Genomic DNA, 4,232 nt, shown 5'->3' with positions numbered 1-4,232 from the left:
GGCCCGATCTTCGTTATCTCCCCGCCTCCTCTTCCTGATCTCTTCTCCTTTCTCTGCTATGTATCTGTCAAGTTTTCCTTCTCTGGCTAGCTTTTCTATAACGTTTTTTAGGTCGTAGCAGTCGTTAGTAGAATGACCGTAGAGCTTGTGATATTCACAGTATTCGGACCGATCTCTCCCAGCTCTCTTGTGTTTTAGAGGTCGGGGCGGTGGAATTTTTTCGGTGTGGCATACTTCTCTGTAGACGTCTACCAGGGAGACTCGGAGGGGGGTGTAGTTGTGGTACTTCCGTGGCTTGTCCGAGTTGGGTTCTTCTTTCTTCTTCTATTCCCGATCTCGATCTCGGAGTGGGTAGGTTGATTCCTTCCTGGAAGAGTCTCTTAGCTGGGAGGTTTCCTCCATGTTGATATATTTTTCTGCCCGCTCCTGCACCTCGTATAGGGAGGTCGGGTATCGTTTGGATAGGGATTGGCTAAACGGTCCCTCTTTTAGGCCGTTTGCTAGTCCCATGATGGCCGCTTCAGTGGGCAAGTGTTGTATGTCCAGGCAGGCTTTGTTGAATCGCTCCATGTATTCTCGGAGAGTTTCTTGGTTACCTTGTTTGATCCCGAGTAGACTGGGGGCATGTTTTGCCTTGTCCTTTTGAATGGAGAACCTTGTTAGGAATTTTTTGGTTAGGTCTTCGAAGCTGGTGATTGATCTTGGTGGTAGGTTGTCGAACCACTTCATGGCTGACTTGGTGAGAGTGGTGGGGAAGGCTTTGCACCGAATCGCGTCGGAGGCGTCGACTAGGTACATTCTGCTTCTGAAGTTGCTGAGGTGGTGACTTGGATCGGTGGTGCCGTCGTAGAGATCCATATCGGGTGGTTTGAAGTTTCGCGGCACCTTCTCCTTCATGATCTCTTGCGTGAAGGGATCATGGTTGCCTTCGGGGGTGGTGTTGCGTTCTGTCTGATCTTTCAGGTTGGCCTCTATTTTCCGCAGTTTTTCTTCTAATTCTCTGCGTTTGCGAGCCTCCCTTCTCAGATCTTGTTCAGTTTCTTTTTGCTTCTTTATGTCCTCTTCGAGTTGTTTCAGTCGGTTTTGTTGTGCCCGAACTGCTTCTAGAATTTCCGAGCTCTTTTCTTTTTCGGGATTTTGTGGATCTTTGTTTGGGAGTGATGTCTTTGGGTGATTCTGTTTGTTTCCTCCTGGAGTGCGTGGTGATAGAGGGCTGTCCGGTCGTTCTCCGGTGTCAACTTCCTCCTCTTGTTCTGATGTAGCGTGGTCATTGTTGAGAGGGTCGTCCGCCATGGTAAAGGGATGACTTCCAGGTCCCCGGCAACGGCGCCAATGTTCCGGGGGTTACCTGAAACGTGTAGCTCGGTCGTCTGGAGATGCCCGAGGTGGGGTCAGGGACCCGAGCTTGATGTGTTGGCGGTTGGTGGTTGTACCTGCAATGACACTCCGATGCTTAAGTTAGCATGGGTCCAAGCAGATATGTGTAGAATGTGGAATGTATCTCATACCTGGGTGCTCCAGTGTATTTATAGTAGTTGGTCGTGATCTTCCCTGGATAAGATATTCTTATCTTATCTTATCTTTTGGGAGTTTTACCTCTATCTTTGTGGAACCGCCTTTCCTAGGCCTTTTCGGCCTTTAGGTTTTGGGCTTCGTTCCTTTTGATGGGCCTCTTTAGCTTTATTTGTCCGAGGTCCGACCTCAGGCGTGGGCCTTGGGACGAGGTCGGACCTTTCATGGATTTTGCCGAGTTTGGAGGAGCTCGGTCAGGGTATGAACAGTTTTCAAAATCTTTTAATTAATTTTCGAAAAATTACTTCCCTCCTTCTCACATCCTTCTATTTATGGAGTACCACTCCTTCTCAATGCACAATTCGAACCTTATCTAATTAAAGTTCGAATTCTTCTTCTCGTTCTTCTTTCTATTTCTCTTTTCCTCTGACACCTCAAGGAATCTCTATACTGTGACATAGAGGATTCCACATTTTCTTGTTCTCTTCTCTTTCATATGAGCAGGAGCAGAGACAAAGGCATTCTTGTTGAAGCTGACCCTGAACCCGAGAGGACCTTGAAGAGAAAGCTAAGAGAAGCCAAAGCACAACTCTCTTTAGAGGACCTGACCGAATTCTTCAAAGAAGAAGAAGACATGGCAGCCGAAAACAACAATAATGCAAACAATGCAAGGAAGGTGCTGGGTGACTTTACTGCACCTACTCCTGATTTTTATGGGAGAAGCATCTCTATCCCTGCCATTGGAGCAAACAACTTTGAGCTTAAGCCTCAATTAGTTTCTCTAATGCAACAGAATTGCAAGTTCCATGGACTTCCAATGGAAGATCCTCATCAGTTCTTAGCTGAATTCTTGCAAATCTGTGACACAGTCAAGACTAATGGGGTTGACCCTGAGGTCTATAGACTGATGCTATTCCCTTTTGCTGTAAGAGACAGAGCTAGAATATGGTTGGACTCTCAACCTAAAGAAAGCCTGGACTCTTGGGAAAAGCTAGTCAATGCCTTCTTGGCAAAGTTCTTTCCACCCCAAAGATGGAGTAAGCTTAGAGTGGAAGTCCAAACCTTCAGACAGAAGGATGGAGAATCCCTCTATGAAGCTTGGGAAAGATACAAACAATTAATCAGAAAATGTCCTTCTGACATGCTTTCTGAATGAAGCATCATAGGTATTTTCTATGATGGTCTCTCTGAACTGTCCAAGATGTCTTTGGATAGCTCTGCTGGAGGATCTCTTCATCTGAAGAAGACGCCTACAGAGGCTCAAGAGCTCATTGAGATGGTTGCAAAGAACCAATTCATGTACACTTCTGAAAGGAATCCTGTGAACAATGGGACTAGTCAGAAGAAAGGAGTTCTTGAGATTGACACTCTGAACGCCATTTTGGCTCAGAATAAAATATTGACTCAACAAGTCAATTTGATTTCTCAAAGTCTGTCTGGAATGCAAAATGCACCATGTAACGACCCAATTTCTGGTACGTCATGATCATACTAGAAATTGAGCGCTACCAACTTGTCTACCTAATTATTATCTATTATTTATTATATGAGCCTGATTCGTTGTTAAAAGCGTAGTTATTTTACGAGGTACTTTTTTTTTAAAAAAACATTTGGATTAACAAACGGTATCATTCATAATCAATTCACAACTAATAATATATAAAACAGTTACAAACAACCACACATAAACACATCACAAGTAGTTGACAACATTCGGTGATTCTGCCTTTATTAGAATATAGACTGTTAGTTAGAACACCCCTAGATATAGCTAGATAATAACTATATACATATATATACATACAACATCCCAGGTCCTGACCTGTTCAAGAGGTCCCTAAGCTGGCACCCAGGCTAGCCTAGACTCTATACTCACCTAGTCCCTCTAAACTACTAAAGCGAGGGAAAGTACGTTCTAAGTCTTCAAAACTCAAGTCTGGTGGAACATCATCAAAAGGTAGAACATCATTTGTTACTCCTCTGCACGATCAGACATTGCCATATGGCGTCTCTCTGGTACCTCATCAAGTAGCCACACAACAGGAGTCTCGTACACAGGATTTAGGTTAAAGTTTGTAGATAAGCGGGGTGCAGACGTTGGCTGGCCTCACCGTATATACATATGAACAGAGAACGGAATTCACCCTAGACTCAGAAGACTACCTAGAGCAGAATCCTCTTTACGAACAGTCATCAGCGAACTACGGAAGGGTACTCATGCTTCCATCTAGAGGGGGAAGGGAGAGAGAAGGGGTAAGAACTGGGGAGTTCTTAGTAGGGCCGGGGTTATTAGTTACGTTCATTAATTTTGTGTTGTTTAGCAGACTAATAACAGAATATAGAGAAGTAGTAAATAGAAGACAGATAAATAGAGAAAATAGAGAAAACAGAAAAAATCACAAACAGAAGAATACAAGAAAGTAAAACACAGACACAAACACAGAGAATAGAATACAAACAGAGAAAGCATACATTCATGCAACAATCATAATAGAGAAAATGCACAACCAAGTATGATGCATTTTTAACCCTAGTGCAGGTAATGAGCTCATTTGTCGGTTACATACCCGCTCCCGACGTTACCCGGAGTCCTCTGACCAGGTAAGGCTTTCCTGTTGGCAATGTCCCTCGCAAGAGTCCTTTGACTTGTGAGGCAAACCACTGCAAGAGTCCTTTGACTTGCAGGGCGACACTAGCAACCCACTGCAAGAGTCCTTTGA

The 4,232-nt window shown here is 44.2% G+C and overlaps 1 non-coding gene across 1 annotated transcript; it reads right to left on the bottom strand.

Moving 5' to 3' along the window:
• Window positions 1-2,551: 2,551 nt before the first annotated feature.
• Window positions 2,552-2,659, bottom strand: LOC130978662 (small nucleolar RNA R71). Its single transcript, XR_009086282.1, has one exon. It is a non-coding gene; the product is annotated as a small nucleolar RNA R71 (small nucleolar RNA).
• Between the last annotated feature and the right edge of the window lie 1,573 nt (window positions 2,660-4,232).

This window comes from Arachis stenosperma, chromosome 4 (assembly GCF_014773155.1).
Source record: "Arachis stenosperma cultivar V10309 chromosome 4, arast.V10309.gnm1.PFL2, whole genome shotgun sequence".
In the NCBI taxonomy this organism is placed as follows: domain Eukaryota; kingdom Viridiplantae; phylum Streptophyta; class Magnoliopsida; order Fabales; family Fabaceae; genus Arachis; species Arachis stenosperma.
The sequence above is the reverse complement of the archived record's forward strand: the minus strand, read 5'-3'. Positions and strand labels throughout refer to the sequence as shown.